Source organism: Ammospiza caudacuta, chromosome 28 (genome assembly GCF_027887145.1).
Source record: "Ammospiza caudacuta isolate bAmmCau1 chromosome 28, bAmmCau1.pri, whole genome shotgun sequence".
Classification (NCBI taxonomy): domain Eukaryota; kingdom Metazoa; phylum Chordata; class Aves; order Passeriformes; family Passerellidae; genus Ammospiza; species Ammospiza caudacuta.
Genome location: NC_080620.1, coordinates 1,171,241 through 1,182,552, shown reverse-complemented (window position 1 = coordinate 1,182,552; position 11,312 = coordinate 1,171,241).

Genomic DNA, 11,312 nt, shown 5'->3' with positions numbered 1-11,312 from the left:
AACACAGAAAAATGACCCAGAAACGGGTGATTGTACACTCACACTTCCATCATGTAATTCTTAATGTGCATCTGATGTCTTAATCCAGCTCATTACACCCTCATTCACACAGACAAATTTCCCTGAGGGGCTGTTTTTTAGCATTATAACAATCTAAGGTAACTGTATTTTTATCCTATCAGCTACCACCAAGTTAATATTTAACCTTAGAGTTGATTACAGTTTCTGCACGAATCTGTTTGAACAATTGTCAACAAAATAGGGATTTCTGGTGTTCTGTTCCTAGGGGCTCCATTGCTCTGCACTCTGTTCTCAGGGTGTCAAGTTGCTGTGAACTTTCTGTGAATTTTGTAAACTTCACCTGACATCACTACTGCAAGAATTCACACAGAACCCATTCATTTTATACAACCAGTGCAGTCTTGGCTGCAAGACTTGGATGTGGCATGCACTGAGGGGGTCCTTTCCCACTCAGGATATCCCAGGAATCTGTGATTCCTCATGTGGAAACCTGCTGTATCATCAGCTCTTTGCTGCCCTGCAGAGCACACCTGGGGCAGCTGGTTCAGATCCAGGTGACAACATTGCTGGCACATGTGCTTGGTTGGATGCACTGACCTTACTAAGTATGAAGACCTAAAGACCCTTCTGCCCCAGCCTGTTTGTCATTTAAGTCATCAGTAAGGGACAGAGTGAGCACTGCAACAAGCTGAGAGCAAAGTTCAAAGAGGCCAAGCAGTTACTGGTACATCACCCACTTGCTCTGAAGAATGTGCAGTTTTAGATGTGGTAACTGTGGGTTAAACACTTGTGAGGTGCTGTAGCTCTTTGCACACTGCCCTTTTGTCCCACCAGCTGTCACTGAGGTGGCAAACAGGGACAGCCAGCTCAGGGGGAACTCCCCCCTCGAGGTTGGTGTCTCAGCTGGCTGAGCTCCACACACCCCTCCAAGGGGATGCTGGCCCTGGCTCCGGGCACCAGGGGACACATCAGTAACCAACTGCCAGACTGAAGGCGTCTCAAAAGATGTATTCCCATACTGTTATACAAATAAAGTTAGCAAAGAGATGTTTAGCACACCAATATACTTTGCTTCTTAAAACATAATGAGGTTATTTAGAAAATCATAAGGACTCAGGTGAAAAAAGAGAAAAACCATCTAATTTTAAGTTCCAAACCAGCACATAATTATTCCACAAAACTACACTTATCATAGAAATATTTGCATTTTATCTGGAGAAGAAAGTTTTTCTCATTACTAAAAATAAATTTCAGAGGAAAAGAGAAATATGAGCCAGTTTTTAGCACTTCTTGTTTTCTCAACAGGACAAATACAGCAATTTTAGTTACAAAGTTACTGCTCACTATCTCCTGTTTTTTCAATATATACACGTTGAGGAAGGTATTTTTAGAGTGCCTCAAAGACTGTACCTGTTGAAACCTTCCCTTCCCTGCTCACTCCACATAAAAAAGAAATCAGTGATGGAGTCAGATAAAATTCATCACACCTTAAAAAGGAGAAATGCTAATTCTGTAACAGTTTCATTTCTCAAATTCAGTGCTACAGAAATATCACCTGTTCTAGCATAATTTCAAGAAATTAAGGAAGAATACTTACAGTTCACAGTTCATCTCATCATATTCTCTCAATAAATAGAAATGGAAAGATATTGCTTATGCACTCAAGGTACTTCAAATCCTGTTTGGAGACATGATTATCACAGAATCATAGATCCATTGGGGTGGTTTGGGTTGGAAGGGACCATAAACTCCATCCAGTTCCCCATGGGCTGGGTCACCTTCCACTAGACCAGGTGGCTCCAAATCCATCCAGCAGATTTACTGCAGAACATGCATTAAACACAACATATTAATGAGAACTGAATAAGGTGGTAATTTCACACTGAATAAATGATTTTTCTCTTTACATAGAGAGAGGCTTCTCCAGAAAGAGCCTCTGGGCAGGAAGCGCAGCCCCTTCCGCGACTGAAGGAAGTTGTTTGAAGTGTCTAAATTGAGAACCAGCTACCTGTATGCAAGAACTTTCAGATAAAACACAGACATACAGAAGCCATGGATGCTGGATTCCAGCAGCAGTGGTCCTGCTTGCTATTCACTATTGCTCACAAATATTTGTTGTTCATAACTAATTATCCTGTATATAGAATTCCAACAGAAAAACAGAAAAAAGAGGAATTAAGCCAACTGTAGTAGAAATAGTTGTTTTTATTTGATTGCCATGGCAGAGAGTAGACAATTCATAAATTCAATTTCTTATTCTGCCTCAAATAGAGCATAATTGTTTCTAGAAAAACACCAAAGGGCGTCTTTGTGGTGTTAGAAGGGAATGGGTGGGGAGCAGGAACAGGATAATTGTGCTCACTCCAGGGAAGCAGGGAAACAGGAAGAATTACTGACAGCAACTCTGAGCAAGAAGGTAGTTTTAATTCATTCCTATAAAAGGTCCATTCCATTTCCAAATGATTTCCAGCTTGAATCAACCCAAAATTAGATTATGTTGCAAACTTCTAAAGCAAGATATACCACCTCATTAAAACTTACACAATCCAATGTTCTTGCCAGCATGACAGGTACCAATTCAAAAAAGGTAATTTTGCAGTTGGGGGGGAGGGGTGTGGAAGTAAGATTTGTTCATTTTGACTCTCTAGAAATAACAAGGTCAGGAACACTGATAAAAAAGAAACACATCATCTCACCATTCAAAGGATGCAGGTGAGGTGCTGAAGTCTAGAAGAACTTCTGACATTTATTAGAGAGTCAAAGCTGATTCATGAACTCATTATAAGTCATTAACTCTGGCAAAGCCTAGAGATACTGTATTACTGAAAAAAGCTCATCCCTGAAAAACAGAGGTCTGGGATCAATCCCACACACAGCAATTCCTTCAGTCACTTCAGTCAGGGATGGGGATTGTCCCACTCTGCTCTGCCCTGGGGCAGCCTCAGCTCCAGTACTGGGGGCACTTTGGGCACCACGGGATCAGAAGGACCCAAAGCTGTTGGAGAGTGCCCAGAGGAGGGACACGGAGCTGGGGAAGGGCTGAGGAGCAGCTGAGGGCACTTGGCTCGTTCAGCTGCAGCCCAGGAGACTGAGGGGAGGCTCCTCGGGGGCTGCAGCTCCTCCCCAGGGCAGGCACAGGGGCAGGGGCTGAGCTCTGCTCTGGCACAGGGACAGGAGCCCAGCAAGGGCTGCAGCTGTGCCAGGCCTTGGCATGGAGCTCAGGGCAAGGTTCTGCCCCCCGAGGCTGCTGGGCACTGCCCAGGCTGCCCAGGGAATGGTGCCAAGGCTGCCAGAGCTGCAGGAGCTCCCAGGGCTGCTCAGGGTGGGGTTGTTGGGGTGGCTCTGCAGGGACAGGGCTGCGCTGATCATCCCTGAGGGTCCCTTCCAGCTCAGGCAATGCTGTGGTTCTATGGCTCAGGTACCCTGATCGCTCTCATGGAGCGAGAGGTTTCACACAGGCGGCAGTGCCAAGGCAAAGCAAACCCTGGCACCCTGAGTGTGTGCTGGCCACCAGCCTGAAAACATCAGTGTCACCAGTGCCATCGGTGTGTCCGCACAGCCCCGGGAGCCGCAGGGCCCTGAGCGGCCGGGCCGGGGCCGCTGCGTTCCGCGGCCTCCAGAGGGAGTCAAGGCCGGCCCGGGAGCCCGGGAACCGCAGCAGCGCCCACACGGAGGAGAAAATCATGCGGTGCTGATAAAGCGACTGTGTGAAGTCTGACACAGAAATACTGCTTGGCAATAAGCACATTGTTGGAGGTTAGGAATTTTCCTTTTTCTTTCTGTCAGGGAATTTTCTCCCATTTGTTGCCTGATGGTTAGTGGCGATACTTCAGAGACAAAAAATGTGCTGGGAGGAGGAGGAGGGGCAGAGATGCATTTTGCTGCCACCCCTCAGCTGGGGGGTTTCTCTTGGAAGGGCAGAGACACGGCGGGATTGTGGCTGGGCCTGAAGGGCTGGGCTCAGTTCCTGCCCGCTCTCGGGCGGTGGCTGTGGGGAGAATTCCCTGCCACCGCGGAGTTCTGTCCTGCCCGGCTTTCTCCTTGTGGGCGAGCGGCTGCTCGCAAGAGCAGCTGTTGAACGGGGACCTTTCCAACACCCGACCTCGCTGGGAAGGGGATCCCGAGCCCTCCCCCTCAGGAGGGAGCGTCTCTGGCCGCTCGCGGCAGCTGCTCGTGTGTGTCCTCGGCAGACACCTGTCCTTCAAACCAAGGCACGTTCAGGTCTGGCCAGCAGGATATCCTGTCTCCAATGCTGCCTGCGAGCAAATGCTGAGGAAAGAGGCAGCACAGAATCCTCCCTCGCAAGTCCCTCTGCTTCAACTGTCAGCCCCCAGAATAACCCAAGCCTGTCATAATTTGTCCTTTGGTAAAGCTCAGAACATCTCTGAGCCCTTGCTCAGCCTGCTTTTTTCCCGTTTAGCTTTCTGTAGGCGCAACATCCTCGAGCATCCTACAGATACAGTGCCTATTCCCAGATCCTCGCCCCCTCCATCTGCGTGGAAGCCATCTCCTCACAGCCTCACTGGCAGCCCAAGCTCGTGCAGCACAGCAAAAGACAGCAAACAATCAGTTCCTATTCAGTGGCTTTGTGCCGCTTCAGATCCAGTATTTGGTTTAAATCGTCTCTCCAGGTTGAAGAGTTCCAGCCTGCTCAGCCATTCTTGCAATGGCAGCGCTGCTCTGCTTTTGATTACCAAAAATGTTTTTGTTATTGTCACCAGGCCCAGGCCCTCCCCACTTCCTACATCTCTTCTCCAAGAATCACAGAATTGTTAAGGTTGGAAAAGACCTAAAACCATTCAGTCCAACCATGTACCCAGCACCAGCACCATGCTAACCACTAACCCATGTCCTCAGGTGCCACATCCAAAAAGTTTTTGACCATTTCCAGGGATGGAGACTCCACCTCTGCCCTGGACAGCCTGTGCCAGGGCCTGACAACACCTTCTGTGAAGCAATGTCTTAAAGACAAGAGGAACAGAACTGCGTGCCATCTGTATCCTGAGCGCAGGTGAATCACTATAATTAAGTGAAATAGTAGCATAATATTCTCTGTCCTCTATTTTTGTTCTTAATGTCTGACATTTTATAAGCTAATGCTCTGCAACATCATAAACTCCAATATTTTGATGACCAGCATAGTTTCTCATCTTGTGGAAAAGCCAGGAGAGTTTCTCCCAGGCTTTACTTCTGTATATTAACTATTCAGTCGTGTATCATGGCTTCCTGTAACTCCTCACATCTGCCCTACAGAACTGTGGATTATGTCACCTCCCTGCTCATCCATTTCTCAGATAATGAATGTACTGACCCAGACCTCACTGTGAAGTTTAAAACACTCTGTGTGACACATGTCACACCATGTCACCAGCATTACTTCCTATAATCTGGCCGAAATAGCTCCTCACACAACAGGGAGAATTCAACATAAAACCCACCAGATACAACCCAAATATCTTAATGTCCAACCAATTAATTCCAAATTTCACTGTTGTTCTAACAGACATTAATGCATAGAGGCAACTCTGTGCTGGATCCCAGCACCTCTTACAGCCAAGAAATTAAGACTCAATCAATATCATACTATTACAGAGCTGTAAGTGATACATGTATTCTGAGAACAAAATATGTGCAATTTTGTTTTCCTAGTGGTCCATGAAAACTATGGGAATTGAAGTCTTCAGTCCTAGAAGGGATTTCCCCCTGAATGAACCACACAGTTTATTCCAAGAGGTAATCTGGTGGCCCCATGGTTCTTACCCTTCTCTACACTACAGGCACAGACACAGCATTTCAAACACCTTTTCCTAGCTTAAAACCCTTACTGACAAACTTGAATTGGAGCAAGAATAACAAAAGGTGGCACATCAGGTCTACAGACTTGCTATTAGTGGCATTAAACATGGGCCAGGGAAAGAATTGCTGCAGTGGGCAAGGAGGGAAGTGTTTATTATGGGGGCTGGATAATGGTCCCATTATTCCCCTGTCCTCTGCAGAACTACTCCTGTGACCATGGAGCATCCAACAAAGGTTATGAGCATCTTCTGTTATAGCACAAGTATCTCTGCCTTTGGCTGGAGCTCCTTGACAGCTCACAGGACTCCTTCCTCCTCCAAACATCCCATCCTACGCTTGGCAGTAATTTAGTACTTGCCCTTAGAAGTAAATCCTTTGGCTTAAGACAAATATCTAACCTGTATTTTCCTTTTATTTTATTTCTTGCTATAACTCCACTTTGTAATCTTCATGGCAAAAGATGAAGTAGGTCATTAGTAGATATGTCAAATTAGCCTGGAGAAATTAGCCTGGGGAAAAGGAGGCTCAGGGAGGACCTTGTGGCTCTCCACAATCCCTGACAGGAGGGTGTAGCCAGGTGGGGGTCAGGCTGTGCTCCCAGGGAACAAGGGACAGGAGGAGAGAAACAGCTTCAGCTTGTTCCAGGGGAGGTTCATGTTGGATATTAGGGGGAAATTCTGCCTGGAAAGGGTTGTCAAGCCCTGACACAGGCTGCCCAATGCATTGGTGGAGTCACCATCCCTGGAAATGTCTGAAAAACACGTGAATGTGGTACTTAGGGACACAGATTTGATGATCTTAAAAGTGGTTTTTAACCTAAACAATTCAGTGATTCTAGGAAATGCTAATGGCAGAGTGGGTTGGAGATGTTTACAGCGCCATGTGTACTGATGGTCAGTCTGGGCAGTATTCTACTCTCCCAAAGCTTCACAAACTGACATTTTTTTCTTCAAGATGTCAAATCTTGAAGAAAAAATCTACTCTTTTATCAGAGCTCCCGACCTGTACCCAGAGCAGACAAGCCTCATGCTTTCAGAAAGAGAACAAAACATTGATGTGTCCTTATAGACTAAAAGCTGCTGATGAATTTATTCATCCTTAATGCCAAAGCAGAGATATTCCTATGAACTGATCAAAAACTTTCTATGAGCTCCATTGTCTGCTGAAGTGCTCTCAGTACATTGATTAAAAGAGCAAATCAAAGCAACTCCCTAGTTAAGCAAACTCCCAACCAGCCCACTAGTTCAAAGCCACAAGTCTGAACAAAAGGTCTGTTTTTTCCCTTGGAAAGCATTAGCAATGTATGTCTGTAATAAATCACATGAGATGTAAAGACAATGACTCACTTCATTATCTTCAAAGTATGAGAACAAAATATTCTGCTGAGACAAAAGTCCCTCAGAAATGCTGATACCCACTGCACTTTGCTCTCTGGTGGCAGCAAGGAACAATAAAACAATTCCAATAAACCTCGACAAAAACAGAACTGCGAAGATTACAGGAGTTTCGTCTGGATTTCTGTGTTGTACACACTCATCTTACAGCTCCAAAAAGGCTCCCTTTGAGGAACAGTCCTGCAAATTAAACCTAACATCTCTAAACTAAATATGTGCAGAGCTGAGGAGCAAACAAGGCAGCAGTAAAAGTTCTGGTGGCCAGAGGGAAGGAACCCTGTGGGACATGGCAATCATTTCTGTGGATAATCACAAGTTTAGTTCAAGACATTCCAAAACTGACACCTCTACTACAAGCAATAAAACCCTGCAAAATCTTCATAACTTGATACTGTGCCATACCAGGAAATTTCTAATTTAATTCACCCAGAGGCCTTACTGCCCACAAGCCACATCCCTTCCTTCTTGAAGCTGCCTGAGTAGTTACATTGGACAGGTCTGTTTTATATGCTCTATCAGGCAGGTGACAAGAACCAATTTCTCCTAAAATCATCAAAAATCCTGACACTAATCCAGGAAATAAATGTAGTTGATGAAAGCTCAGAAACACAACCATGGGCAGGGGCATTGTGCTGCTGGTGAGGCATTCCTGGCAGGAGTCCCAGGGAATTACTTGGAATAACCTAAACTAAAACCTGAAATTTATTAATCCTGATGCACTATTATTTCCAGAGTTACACAAGGAGAAATATACAGCAGTAAAATTCAAACTGCATTGAACCGTGGTGTAGCAAAGGAAGTTCCAAAATGGGGTTTTATTTTTACTATCCCATCACTGGAATGCCGGGATGAACTGTAAAGGCATGGAGAACATTGAAGTTAGTGACAACTAAGTCTTTTCAACTAAACATTTGCCACACAAATAATAGAAGATCTTAATCTTTAGTGCCTTGACTGTGTAATTGGCATACAAGAAACACTGAGGGGCTGGAGCATGTCCAGACATGAGAATGGAGCTGGAGAAGGGTCTGGAGCAGCTGAGGGAGCTGGGGAGGCTCAGCCTGGAGCAAAGGAGGCTCAGGGGGGCCCTTGTGGCTCTGCACACTCCCTGACAGGCAGGGACAGCTGGGTGGGGGTCAGGATCTGCTCCCAGGGACAAATGATAGCACAAGAGCAAACAGCCTCAAGCTGTGCCAGGGAAGGGTTAGGCTGGACATCAGGAAGAATTTCTTCCCTGGAAGAGTGGTGAAGGGTTAGAACAGGCTGCCCAGGGCAGTGGTGGAGACACCAACTCTGGAAGTGTTCAAAAAATGAGTTGCCATGGCCCTTGGGGATATGGTTTAGTGGGCATGGGGGGATTAGCTTGAAGGTTAGACTTCATGGTTCTGAAGGTATTTCACAGGGCTAATGATTCTGTGATAAGCAAATACCATCAGTACTGCTAAAACTGCCCCAGGTTTTAATCCATGATCCCTTCCTGAATGTTTGCTGTTAGGACAGGCTGGGGAAGAATTTCCTCTGCTGCCAGGCAGGACCACAGCCAGCCCAGTGACCTGGACTGGACAGGGCCAGAAGGGACAGCTCACCTGGGCCAGCAGCCACAGATGCTTACAGGGGAGTTTGCTCTCTGGTAGAGCTCACTCCACAAATGAATTAAACTGTACATGGCTGAGTGCTTAAAAAAACCTTAAAAAGCCAACAAATCAAAAAAGTTGTATTTAACAGACCCAGCTTCCAGGCAGGGAATGTAGCAATATACCAGTTTAGCATCACCCTGCAGCCAGGCAGTCTGTAAAGACAGACTGAATAATGCAGGTGAATCCATGATATAACACTGAGGCCACAACTGATTAGACATGGAGCTGAGATAAAGTCACACAAATCAGACAGAAAATTCCAAGCAAATAAATAAATAGCTCTTGAATTCCTAGCAATTAAGGATTTTAAATTGCAAAAATACTTCTTGCCAGCATGACCAGCCCACCTCTGTAATCTTAGTATGCTACAAAATAACAAGTAAACGCTGGATTTTTGTAGGTATTATTTCAGTCATTGTCTCAGTATGGAGACAAATTGAGGAGAAAAAGCTCTGAAATGAGTATTTCCTCCAAAGAGAAGGGCTCCAGTGATCCTTTTTGCTAATGAGAAATGGAAACCAGTGGGTGAAAGTGAAAAAACCCCAAACTGTTTATTAACGAATAAAAAACCCCAAGAGGTGTCTGCAAGGCACAGAAAAGGATTGTACAAACACCAGATGTGGGAGTTTCAACCCTTAACCCCATCCCCCAGCAGGGCTGTCCCCTTTGTCTGAGGGAATGGGAGGAACAGGAGCCAACGCAGCCACTCGGGAGGAATAGACGGAACCTTTCTGGCACTGGACTCTTCCTCACAGCAAAATTCACTCGTGGTTTTTAGGGTCCTCTCTTGTGTTGGTTCAGCTTCTCTGAGATCGGTTTGGGGCAGCCCAGCTCCCTGGACGGGCCGAAAAAAACCCAAAATCAAAACAGTTCAAGGAAAACAAACAAACAAACAAACAAACAAACAAAAGCTGCTGTTATAGATGGATAATAAGATGATTGGTTCTCACAATTAAAAGATAACTACTGTGTGAATATAAGAAAAGCTTTAGTGGTGTATAGTTATGTTATTGTAGTTTAGATGTCCTCTGTTCTCCCATAGTTCCCTTTCCCCCTGTGTTGTGACCATCAGACAGGCTGGGATCTCTAGGACAGGTAAAAAAGAAGGTGTGCACATGTGTCCCTTACATGGGGCAGCTGGGAATGGAAAAGCTTGGGGGTGTTTAGGGGGTGCAGCATGGCAACACCTGAGCTTCAATCCAGTTACAAAGCAGTCTGCACTGATAAATGGCAAAGAAGAGCAGGCTGACAGACTTTGGGAAGGGCCAGGGCTGGCTGATGCAACCCCAGGGGTATAAAAGACTGAGCACCCATCTTGAAGATGAACTGGCAATGTGGTGTGCACGAGGGGCAGTTCCCAGCACTGCAGCTTTTTCCTTATGTAGTCCTTTGCTGTATTTTTGTCAAGGTTTAACAAACCTCTTTAACTTTTCAAAGTGAGCAGTTGTGTCTCACAGCTGCCAAGAGAATTCCTGGTACAGCCTCCAGACTAGGGGAATGGGGAAAAACCCCTCTTGTTTTGAGCGGGCAAAAAAGGAATCCATCAAAAGGAACAATGAGGTGTCCTGGTCATGCTGCAGCCCAAGCACCCGGGCAGAGAGGTTTGAATGGACCTGTGCCCCTCCTGGCTCTGTCTCAGAGCTACAGCAGCCCTTTTGGGGCACAAAGCAGATGATTAGGGAATAAAGTACCATCATAAAATCATCCCACTGCAATTGCAAAAAAAAGCTACTCCTTTGTCTATGTGGACAAACTGGCATCAGCTCAGACCCCAGGAGTTCCCACAGCTATGCTGAGAGAAAATATAACCCTGCTGTTGCTACCTTGGAAATTTTATGGCAGAGGTGATTTAGAAAGTGAATAAATGATATTTTCATGTGTCCCTAAGTCATTAACTCAGAACCCTACTTCTGCATTCAGCACTCTAGTTTGCTGCTAGATTTAAATTAAAGCCATACCATGCAGATCAGCTGGGGCATGACAGTGGGGAAGCTCATGTAGAAACCCAAAACTGAAGGAAGGAAAAGCATTAAGGTCCATTCGTTGTAATAGACAACAAAACAAGGTCCCTAAAATGATGCTGTTAAATTGCATGAGGAAAACTGATTTAAGAACCTGCTCTAAAAGCCTTTATCACATCATATGCCCTCTCCTTACCGAGGAAGACAGAAAACTATCAGAGCATTCTTCCTCTTGCTGTGCCTCCATCTCTCATGCATATTCTATTCTGAAGCCATGGTTCACATAAACATTCAAACAATAGAGCTTTTATTTTTAAAAAGTTAACGTTTGCAAAGATTTTACAAATATTTTTAGAGCCATTTGTTTCATGCTTAGTTATTTAACTGCAAAGGTGAACTTATGGCAAAAGTTACTTCTTCCAGATTCAGAAATTATTGACATTTGGTCACTAGCAAAAAGTTACATTTAAAACAAAACACTTTAAAATTTGATACTAGTATTA